The sequence below is a fragment of the Oxyura jamaicensis genome, chromosome 2 (assembly GCF_011077185.1).
Source record: "Oxyura jamaicensis isolate SHBP4307 breed ruddy duck chromosome 2, BPBGC_Ojam_1.0, whole genome shotgun sequence".
NCBI classification, from domain to species: Eukaryota; Metazoa; Chordata; class Aves; order Anseriformes; family Anatidae; genus Oxyura; species Oxyura jamaicensis.
The window spans coordinates 51,443,070-51,455,352 of NC_048894.1; the positions used below are offsets into that span (position 1 = coordinate 51,443,070).

Below are 12,283 nucleotides of genomic sequence, written 5' to 3' on the forward strand. Positions count from 1 at the left end.
ATTCTTTCTGTGTGCTGCCAATACCTGTTTGTCACTATAATGATATTAATCATCTTTTATTTATAGCGGAACACTGGAAGCTTCCATTTTTCCCTTTTGATTTATTTGTAGGACAACAGGTGCACAACTTAAGCAGGTGTATGTGTGTGCATATGTTGTGAGTTTGCTGATAGCCACAAAACATCTTTAGTAAATTATTACTTGTATCAAAGCTGCCATTATTTTTATTTCATGCATAAACTTAATTCCACAACTGTTAGCTCCCACAGTCTATTATCTGCTTTGCATTGCAACCGCAATAATGCAATTCATGGGTGCAAGACCTCTTCTTTCACTGTCCCAAAAACCCCCACAAACAAGACATCCCTAAATCATACACTGCTTCCAGTTTCTGATACTTGGGAAAGGTACCGTTGTTTCCATTGGCAACTGCTGCAGAGTAGCATGATACCAGTTCAACAGCTGACACGAAATGCCTTTCCATATGTAAAGCTGTGCCTTAAACACACAAGGGACACTAAGAATAAACTTTGTACTTTCTTCTTCTTTTGTCTAACAGCAAATGGGTTGTGAAGAAGTGCTGGATGCCTTAAAAAAAATGCAGTTATAATTTTGGATCCAAGCTGTGAGAACACTCATTGGAGACAACTGTTCTCTCATGGGCTAGCCTTGAATAAACAATCACAGCTCTGTGTGATATTACTTCTTAACCAGATTCTAGCATTGAGCTGTTGCCTTGCCATGGTTACTTGCCTTTTAAACCAATGTTTCTTTTCCTTCCTTTTTTTTGCCAAGATTCTTGCTTCTTTGGCAGTGGTTCGTTCTCCTTTGAACTTTTGCCCTATTTTAATTTCCACCAAATTTTTAGTCTAAAAGAACCTTTTCACTGATATCTTTTGTTGTCCTGAATTTCTTTTCTGCCTGTGAGAACTTACTTGGGGACATGGCTTACGGGAAAGAGCCCAAGAGACTGTCTTCTCCTGAGTATCCAGCAGCTGTCAGGCATCCGTGAGATTAGAAAACAAAGCCACTACAGCACAAGACAGTGGCCACTCCTGAAATAAGATTAAGTAGGAAAGAAGGGCACACACGTATACACACACAAACCACCAGGTCATTCACGGGGAGATTTACAGCTCCTGAGCTCGCCTCTGTTGAATTCATCTAAGGATAACACCATTAAAACTCATGTCAGAGCATCATTCTGCCACGCAGGGGTCCAAGGCAGAATCCCTCGTTTGTGTTGCACCCCTGGAGCTGGCAGAGCACCGGGGGGTCCTATGGATCATACGAGAGTCCTGAGGAAGGGAAACATGTCCCTGGTTGCCTTGGGGTAATTCTTCAGGCAACCTGGAAGAAAAGCCGACAGCTTCTATCCAGAAGAAAAAATCCCTCTTATACCAGGCAAACACGTCTTCTTGATATGTCTTGACTATTTTTTTTTTATGTGTTTTGTCCTGTGTAGAGATTCTGAGGGGAGAAATGCATGCTCTCTCCAAAATATTTTTAGCCACATAATTAACTAATATTATTTGCACTGCTGAAAAACAAAACAAAACAAAACAAGCAAACAAAACATTTATTTAATTGCTTATTCAGTTCATTATTCATTAAAAGACTTCAATGTGTGGTTGCCTAAAATAAAGGCAAGTACATGTGCACATAAATGTGCATAATATACATGTACATACATATAAAATCAGGGACAATATTTCATATTAAAATTTGTTATTGGGAAAACTCATTCTCTTACTGGAAAGGTAACTGCAAATTTCTGGTGCTAGTGAAATCCCAGATATTACTATTTAGAAATATCTGTCTTAAGCTGAATCATTTTTTGGCTGAGTTCTTAATGCAAAGTAAAACCTAGCATAAGCCTCTAGGACAACAGACCCCTGTGGTGTGCTGTATGTAAAATGAACCGCACTGACATCGTTCTGGTATGTGCATCATATATTCTGATAGAGAAATCAGGGGCCAATGGTTTAGTCATATTTATTCATGGCCTAATAAGAAGCTGTGTTCGTAGACTAACATATGCTTAAGACACCTTTTCACCATTTAAAATCTTCTAACTGAATGTGGGAAGAACAGCAAAAAGTTACCTCTTTCTTTTAAGACATAACCCTACTGATATTTTATATGTTAGATGATTTTAAATTAAATCAGACAATTAAAAGTCTCCTTGCTCACTCTTATTTATTAATTTTTAGAGAGCAATTTTCTTCACAGTAGCAAAATCAATACCCTGAGATAAAGTTTCAAACAAGTTTCCTTTCTCATAAAATTCTATTGGCAATTTAATCCTTCATCTGTACTGGAATGGTAAAATGTAAAGAACAATGTTCTTTTTTGCTAGTAAAATGTCCTGATTTACATTGGAACACAAGCAGGAAGTACATTTTCAGCTGCATTCAATCATTTTCTGTATCCTTGATGTCTTCATATGCAGACAGTCCTGACTGATGGAAAAATCACTAGCTAATTGATTACAGCATGCTTTATATGCAAGTATTGGTTGCAATCTACTTCTCAGACTCCCTGCATCCGGGTTGTAAGTGGGCATCCTACAGAAGTCAGAGGTGCCCAGCCAAACACAGCACTGCACTTTGCAGATTCAAGCCATTGCATTGGGGCAATTTACCCCTTACTGCCTGATATACAAACTTCCAGTTGACTCTAGCTGGATTACTGTATTTTGCTGTAGTCCATGTACTGCAGCAAATCCTTGTAGTATCTTGGGCATGAAAGGGAAGTAAAAAGGCCTGCTGTGTCACTCAGTCCAGGATGGAAACATAGGTATTCATGAGACAGACAAGAGTCCTTTCCAATAACAAAGGACTGATCTATTTGATGCCTTGCACAGGGTTTGGCCACACAATATGTTGCTACATCCTAGGCTCTTCCATCTGCTAATTTCAGAATTATTTGTGGCAGTTGAGTCCTCAGAAGATGTGAAGGTGGTCATAAATATTATGTCTACACCACTCCAGGGAAGTGGACACTCAGCCAAGATAGATAGCTAATAGGTAGCTTCACTCCAAGACTGAGAGCCACAGGCCCAGTACAGCTCCTGCTGCACTCTTGCTCCTCACACTAGAACTGGTCTTCCTAGTGAAGGAACCCCCTCCTTGATAGCTGGCTGCTGACTGCTGAGCAAAACTGGTGCAACGTGGTACGTCTCGGAAGTGTGGATGAAAACAGCTGCATCTGCCACCAGCTGTGCAGCACCCACCAGGTAATGATTTGTGCAGAATTTGGCCCACAATATGTGGGCGCAATGACCTTAAAGTGCTGGAAACGCCCCCATTCTGCCTCCTAGCTATTCTAGGGGTAAGTCAGGCTTGCAAAGCCAGCGGAGCTCAGCATTTGGGAAGGAGGCTGCTCTCCATACAATGCTGACTTGAGTCCCAGTGTCACTTTCCCACACCGAGTAGTCTCTTGATCTGTGAGTAGTGCTTATGACTTCTACAGGGACTCCTTGCAAAGGACAATGCAGCTCAGCAGGCTCTTTGTAAATGAGTGACACATTCATCAGCAACAATGACCCCTGTAATCATTTACAATGCCTTTGGGCCTCCGTGTGTAAAAAAAGTACTGCTATGCCAAGCCAATGGGAGAAAAAAACTTGTGTGGTGGCTGCTTTAAAACTGGAATTGTGAAGCATTATTTGTATCAAGAGATGAAACAACAAGAAGCGGGAAGGGTGAGAAAACATGAAAAGAAATGGGCTTAGGGAAACAGAAGCTGGAAGTAATCAATAAATCATAGAATAAAGTAAAGAGAAAGAACCTTTAAAGTGCCCAAGCTTAAATGTCAAGAGTATTAGAACAAAAGAGCTCAAAGCAGAAGATTGTGTGACAGAGGAATATGCTGAAACTGACAGAAAGCAGGCTCACTCCTGAGCATGGAAAGGAGTACAGACAATGAAGGGCAGCAGAGAAGAGCAGAATAAGAAATTAGGACACCATGTACGTTCCTCTTAAATAGTTCGAACACACAGGATTAATTTTATTGTTTTTAGAAGAATCTGAGGAGCAAAACTGGAAAAACACCATCACGGTGGTTAAAAAGATCAGTTTTAAACTATGTAATATGGTGAGAATGTGCTATCATATATGCATGAAGGTATGCCATCAATATTGCAGGGTAATAAGATCTTGCTTTCATTGTACTGCAAAAAAAGAAACTGAGCCAGCCAAGGCAGAGCTGTTGTTACATTTATCCCTAGACAAATTCATATAGTTAAAATGTATTTATTTTTCTAATGACACTCTTTCAGTAATGCACTTAATCAGACATAGCTCTAGGCACATGTGCTTGTCCCACTGAAATCTATGTATATAAACATACACTTAATGTTAAGCTGGTACTCAAAATGTTTTGCTGAGCTGAAGCCTATGTGCTGACGGATTATCTAGTTAGCTATAAACTGCACGGTTATATCTGGTTTGGGCTACTGGCTCAGAAACAGACACTTATTCTGCTTGAATCAAGTTTATCATGGTTGTTATTCATATAAAATAATAGATGCTTCTGGCACCACACACATATATGCTGTAAAATTTTTATATTCAAAATGGATTTGCAGTCAACTGAGCAAAGGTGGCTTATGTTTTCCTCAACAGAAACCAGCATGGGAAGAAACTAGTGTCCTTTGATGTACCTTGAAAAACAGAATTTGGGAAGCTGATGGGACACATCTACCCCAGTGAAAGGCAGAGAAACGCCAGGCACTATGATTTGCATGATGGACTACACCAAACATGGCAAGTATGAAGTGTAAGCTATTGAGAGACAGTGACAGGCAGTAGAGCTGTGCCACAGCTTTTCCTAAGAGCCCCGATGGCATTGCTCACTGCACAGGTCTGGGTCAAGGGCTGAAGAGATACCCTTTGAAAAAGTTTGTGAGAGGTCACAGTACAGCTGTAGTGAAAAGCCATTATGAAGACACACACCCAAGGGTATTTGTTGTTTGGGGAATAAAGCATCACCTAAAATCCATGTGGACCACTCAGTCAGTGACAGAGAAGAAAATATATATTGAATTGGTTGTAAAACACTGTTAGCTTGAATTGTTACAACTGTCTTGCTATTTTGCTGTGTGCACACAAATGACAGTACTGATATGCCATGCCAGAGTAATGTCAGCAGGTAAATTGACTGATAATGCTTGTGTTAATGTTGCTGAGCATGCCCACAATAAGAGACGCTTCCAAAAACCTGATACCTGATTGATCTGATGTAAGGAAAGTGCTGAGTCAAGCAGAAAATAAAATAAGATAAAATAAAATGTTACCACAAGTGCTCATTTGACAGCAAAGGGTTTTCTGGTATGGCTCAATGAGACATTTAAAATTTCACTCATAATTTTATGAAATCTCTCTCATTCAAATTGTCAAAGTCTGACAGGCTTGTTAACAACATCAAGGGGTGAACGGTCCTTCATCTGCTTGCTCTTGCTCCACTGAATGATCGATGAACAAACTAAAACTGACAGCTATTGCAAAGATAACAAGAAGTAGACGATAGAGTGGATGTTTCTACCCCTCCCCATCTAATTGAGCCTCAGGAAGTTGATATTCAGTTCCAGAAAAGGTTGGAAAGGTAGAAGGAACAGTATCCTAGATTCTGGCATTCAGGCCCACATCAAGCAGAGCCACTAGAGTGGCACAAGTTATTCATCTCTCTCCAATCAAGCCAGTAAGATGTAAACCAAAGTTGTCTCATGCATGACCAATCTGTTAGACTTCAGCAATGAGGCTTGGTGTGTGAGGGGAGAGCAGTGGATGTGATTTACATTTGACAAGATTTCCACTGCTGTCTCCCATATCATCACTGAGATAACATCCAACAAACTGATGAATTACAGACTAAGTGGGTGGTCAGTGAGATGGACTGTAAACTGGCTGAACTTCCAGGCTCAAAGGCTCAAAATCAGCAGCATGAAGCCCAGCTGGAGGCCAGTCACTAGTTGTGAACCTCAGGGGAAGATGCTGGTGCCAGTACTTTTAAACACCTTCATTAATGACACGGGCAATGCATCAGAGTGAATCCTCTGCACATTTGCAGATGCTATAAAACTGGGAGAAGTGGTTGCCAGACCAGATGCTTGTTCCTCTAGTCAAAGGGACTTTGACACACTGGAGAACTAGGCCAACAGGAGTCTCATGAAATTAAATAAAGGGAAATGTCAAGTCTTGCCCCAGGGGAGGAACAATCCCATGCACCAAGGCAGGCTGGGTCTAGCTGGATGGACAGCAGCACTGTAGGAAATGCCCTGGAGTTCCCAGTGAATGACAAGTTTACCAGGAGCAATGTACCCTTGTGGAAAGGAAGGTCAACAGCCTCCTGGAATGCATGAGGCAGTGCATCACCAGCAGGTAATGGGAGGGATCCGTCCCCTCTGCTCAGCCCCAGTGAGACACACCTGGAGTGCTGGGCCCACCACTGGGCTCTCCAGTACAAGAGAGACATGGACATACTGGTGTAGGTCCAGTGAAGGGCCAGAAGAATGATTAAAGGCCTAGAGCATCTGACATACAAGGAGAGGCAGAGAAAGCTGGTACTGTACAGCTTGGAGAAGAGAAGGCTCTGGAGGACTTTATCAGCGTGTATAAACACCTGGTGGTGGACAGTATGAAACCTGGAGCCAGACTCTTCTCAGTGGTGCCCACTGAAAGGACAGCAGGCAATGGGCACAAATTGAAATACAGGAAATTCCTTTTAAATATAACAGATAATTTATTTTACTGTAAAGGTGGTAGAACATTGGAACAAGTTGCCCAGATAGGGTGTGAAGTCTCCATCCTTGGAGATACTCAAAACCCGAATAAACACAGCCCTGAGCAACCTGTTAGGGTCTCCCCTGTTTTTGAGTAGGGTGGTTGGACCTGATGGTCTCCAGAGGTCCCTTTCCACCTCAACAGATCTGTGATTCTGTGACAATGACATCCTCCTCTATTCCTTGTAGCTATTGATATACTGAGTGTCTGTTACTTTAATTCTAGGAATGGCATATATTACCAGTGATTTTTTCAGAAAGTGAACCAGTTTATTGTCATTTCCTTGACATACAAGCTGAATTTACAACGCTATTGACATCCTTATTTTTCTTGTTTCTTACTTCAACTTTGCAGAGTGCTCTCTAATGAATAAAGTCTTTGGTATATCTCACACAATGAGAAAAAGCAAGAACTGATTACCCTTTATTGAGAAAGAGCTATTCTAAAAGCTGCATTTGTTACCTACTTCTGCAGAGTCAGCACAAAACCTTTCTTCATAGAATCATAGAACGGCTCAGGTTGGAAGGAGCTTTAAAGACTGTCTAGGTTGCAGCTCCCTGCCATGGGCAGGGATGCCACCCACTAGATCAGGTTGCCCAAGGCCCCACCCTGGCCTTGAACACCTCCAGGGGTGGGGTGTCCACAGCTTCTCTGGGCAACCTGTGCCAGTGCCTCACCACCCTCTGAGTAAAGAATTTCCTTCTAACCTCTAATCTAAATCTCCCTTCTTTTAGTTTAAAACCATTCCCCTTTGTGCTATCACTGTCTGCCCATGTAAAAGTCATTCTCCATCTTTTTCTAAGCCCCGTCTAAGCAATGAAAAGCTGCAGTGATGCCTTCCCAGAGCCTTCTCTTCTGCAGGCTGAACAGCCCCAACTCTCTCAGCCTTTCTTCACAGGAGAGGTGCTCCAGCCCTCTGATTAACTTCCTGGCCCTCCTCTGTACCTGCTCTAACAGCCCCACATCCTTCTTGTGCTGGTGGCCCCAGACCTGGACACAGCACTCCAGGTGGGGCCTCACAACAGCAGAGCAGAGGGGGACAATCACCTCCCTCCCCTGTTGGCCACTCCTCTGCTGATGCAGCCCAGGATGCAGTTGGCCTTCTGGGCTGCAAGCGCGCACTGCTGGCTCATGTCGAACTTTTTATCCACCAGAACCCCCATGTCCTTCTCTGCAGGGCTGCTCTCAGTGAGTTCTTCTCCCAGTCTGTGCTCATGTCTGGGATTGCCCTGACCCAGGTGCAGCACCTTGCACTTCTTACTTTGTTGCAGAGTATTTTGTGTGCTATATTTATACCACACTGTTTTATGTTAGCATGCAATTAATATTTGTTTATTAACAACTTATTAATTATTTGATTATGGCTGTTTTTACCATCCTGGAGTTAGTGACTCTGCTTGGTTCCCCTGTCCCAAGAGAAAGTCAGAGATGAAAAGATGCTTTGAGGAGATGCAGTTTCTTCCCAGTTCCTCAGGGCAGCTGCCCATCACTACTCCATATTACCCCGGTGGAATCACAGTTGTCTAAAACTGAAATGTTGCTGCAATTGTTCAATTTGTCTGCAAGTTCATTTCAATCTGCTGCTAATAGTAAGTAGATGGGTTCTGGCTCTGTCGTTCATGTTCAGCCTCATGTCAATTCCAAAACAAACAAACAAACAAACAAACAAACAAACAAACAAAAAAACTTGTACAAATGCTTTACAGAAATGTGAACACCTAGAACAAAAATCTCACTGAAGTTCATAAAGAATTTGAGGTAAAATTGGCACTTATACTTGGGGATAGGAGGAAGGCACAGACAGCAGCGGAGAGATAAGTGCCCATGAAAGACTTCAAAACGGAGGGAATTCATTCTTGCTGATGAGAAGACCTTGAGGAACTCAAGCTACAAAATATGAAATTGTTGAAAGAATGAGAGAAAAATCACTCATAACTAAAAAAGCATCTTAGTGCCATTCAAGCACACTGAAAGCTTTTCTGAACATGTGTCTTTTGTGGAGAAATGGAGCCACACGTATTTTTTTTCCAACTTTGTTCCTTTACAATTCAGCTTTCCCTGCTATGTTACCTGTTATTTAATGCACTTATACATATGTATACCTAAATGTAAATATAAATATAATTATAAATATGTGTGTGTTTGTAAGTGTATGCAGGAATATAACCATATGAGCATATGTTTGTTTATTTCTGTTCTGTATGTGTACAATTACTATAGCAAAATCCTTTTGAAGCAGAAATGTTTTACAGTCCATTAATTCTTGCCTTATTCTTCCACTTGTAGTGCCAGCACCAATTCATTTATGGGGCTTATTTCTAGTACTAGTCAGGGGCAGGAGTCCCCAGCTGAGGTTACAGCGAGCTTGAAAATAATTTCAGGCCACTATTTGGCCTGATCTCTGTGCTAAAATAGACACAAGATGTGTGTATCTGTGTACGAGGCTCATCCTGCCTTTCACTACTGCTACATAAAGAGTCCTCAGCCATTTTCCCAGCATGAAGCAGACTGTTTGGGAGCAGGGAGGCCAGGTGCTCTTCAGCACCTCATGTGATCCATCTAGAAAGAAGCAACACGTGCTCTATGCTGGTTACAGCACCTGTGCTGGGAATAGGTTGGGGGCAAGCCCTTCTGGGCAGCGATGCCCCATCCCCATTAGCCACCCTGCTCCATGCAGGGCTTCAGGGCGACCTGTGGCTGAAATATGCCCAGGGCATCACTGGTAGGCAGGGAACTGAACAGGGCACTGAGTCGCCTTCATCCTCGCTCCGCCTGTGTGCTGGAGTTAGTCACTACCAGTAGCAGTTATATTTATAGTGGTATGTCATAAGTTTGACGTAAGATTTTTTTTTATTATTTTTTTAATCTATATAGCAGGGCAAAGGTGCATTTCTCCTCCCCTTCTTCAGTTTTGGATAAACCCTCACTTGTTTTCACAGGAACATTAGCTCAGATCTGCTGCTACTGTGCACAGCCGATAAAACTTGCTTGGAAAGACCATATGTCACATGGATCTGCTCAAGAGGCATGAAGCCCTGCCTGTGTGCCGATCCTTTACAGATACAATTTTATGCTCAGTTAAAATGGAAAAGAGCATTATGTTTAAAGATAAACCCGTTTACTGTGCAAGCGCTTTGCTGAATTCTGTCACCAAATTACTTGTTAGTAAGACATTTGGACTGCCTTTTTTTTTAAAAAAAAAAAAAGAAAAAAAGAAAAGAAAGAAAGAAAAAAAAAAAAGAAAAAAGAAAAAAAAAAGTTGTTGCACATCGCTTTCTCCTTGTTTATCAGTTGCTATGACAATGCTAATGACAATATCATCACAGACCAGGACTAAAATCTTTTACTAGAAGCAGAAATAGACAAAATCAGTTCCGAGGAGAAAGTTCCCTTTATTAATATCACCCTCTGTGACCGGGTGGTTAGCCAATATTCAGGGTCCCTACAGGTTGCTTCTTTTTGGAGAACAAACGGATGAGAGTGAATTGTGTTTGTTAATATGCTTGTGTTTATTTAGAAAGAATGTACACAATGTCCTGTTACTCTGGGCACAGCAGAAGTCCAAACAAAAGGCGGTGCTTTCCCTTTTCACACTTCCAAGCTTCTTTTGAGCCAGAACCCAAGCTTGCTCACTTTTAGCTTTTTCTCAGGGTCAGGCTACAAGGATTTTCCTCGCTGGCTCTGGTGTGTCCTTGCGACTTCCTCTGTCTGCTTCTCTGATGTTTCTGCTGTCGCTTTCTAAACTGCTCAGTTTCATCATATGCCACCTTGTCCCTAGAGCCAGATCCTGGAGAAATGCCTCAGCCCCCATCTCTCAGAGCTGCCAGGCGTGTGCAGCGTGGTAGGTACGTGTGGCTCCTGGGGTTGCAGTGAGCATGTTCCATAAAGAAGGTAATTTTTAGGCTTTTCCTTAGGGAAGGGAGGCTTTCTCACCCACCATCTTCAATGAGATTTCATTGCTGGCTTTCAGCATAACACTGAATTTATTTCCAATAATGTATTTTAGCAGTCTAAATGCACGATGACTTGTTTTCTTGATTCAGCCTGTGATTTTTGTTCCCTGTCAGATCAGTTTCTGTACAGTAGTGCTATGAGAGGGGGAGCAGAAAATATGTTACTATTTCCTAACAAATCAGCCTCTGATGCAACTATAATAAAGTTGTGAAAAAGTCCTAGAGGAGTTAAACAGATTTGACAGCATTTAATTTCCATAAATTTAGGGCCTGATCCTGCTTTTGTTTTGCTAATGAGTACTAAAGGGAGATAGAGTACAAGCTCTGGAAGAGCTGAAGACCAAAATAATGTCTCAGCTCAGCAATGACAGGCAGGCATGCGATGGAGATGCTGGGGCACTTCCATGCCCAACAGAGGTACCTGGTGTTCCTGCTGTGGGTCCAGCTCATTTCTGCTGTGACCAACAGGTCTCTTGCCCAGGCCTGACTGAGCTACACAGATACTGCCTTTGGCAGCAGCTCTTTAAAGCCTTAGGGCTTTACTCTTTGACTGGAACAAAGGTAGCATATAGCGTAATCTCAGGCAAGGCAAAGATCTTGGATTTTCAACAGCAAAAACTCACAACAATTGTGTTTTTATTTTGCTTTTAAGGAAACAAAATCAAGGAGTTTTATTTTATCTTGGGTTTATGCCACAGCCATTGCCATGGCACACTCAGCACATATAAAAGCTGCTTCTATTCGTGCTTAGGCAAGACACATCCCTGGTTTCCATAGACTTTCTTTTTCTCATTCCTTCCATAAGTCCACCTCCTACCCACTCCCCCCATCTTCATGTAGGTGTTGGGCTGTGATGGGGTTCAGCGTAGGCTCCAAATGGACAGGATTCTCTGACATGACCTCCCGCACCTGCAACTTTGAAAACAAATTTCACTACTGCAGGTGAACCAGTTAAAATTGTTTTGAAAGCCCCAGCAGTACAAATGGGCAACTTTGGACACACTCGTAGAAGTAATACTCTCACAGTGATGAGACAGTTGAAAGCTATCTTTCTAGTGTGCTTTGCCACCCATTAAACTGGGGGGCATGGACCTGTCAGCACTGGTGAACTCAGTGCCATGAAAAACCTCTGAATTCAATAGAAGCTAATTTAAATGGAAGTTCCTGTGACAGAACAGAGGAAGCTTGCACTTCTAATTAAAAGTCTCAGGCCATCCACTCACCCAGCCAGTCATTAATCCCCAGGAAATGCCCTTTTGCTGTGTCCATTATTGCTTAATTAGCATACAGTGAACAGAATATATTCGGTTTAGTCTTTGAAAAAGGGGGCGAGCTTTCTCCAAGCACTGGAGACAGTAAGCAGCTCTTGGCATGGAATATCCAGTTCGGGGCGCGAAGTGGGCAAACTAAGGTTCTTGATTCAGCTGAGTCCTCAGCAGAAGATGGAGTTTGGGATATCCATTTTTCTTGTACTTCTGTACAAAAACACAAGCATTTTGAATACGACAAAAAGGGATTTGGGGGATAAAATCATTTTCCTTTAAA

The 12,283-nt window shown here is 42.1% G+C and overlaps 1 long non-coding RNA gene across 2 annotated transcripts in view; it reads right to left on the bottom strand.

Annotated features, from left to right (window-relative positions):
- Positions 1-10,270: 10,270 nt before the first annotated feature.
- The window catches only part of LOC118162447, a 67,308-nt gene continuing 65,295 nt past the window's right edge, over positions 10,271-12,283 (bottom strand). For both annotated transcript variants that reach the window (XR_004748458.1, XR_004748457.1), the window contains exon 3: positions 10,271-12,213. This is a non-coding gene — a long non-coding RNA (uncharacterized LOC118162447). The remainder of the gene's footprint in view (positions 12,214-12,283) is intronic.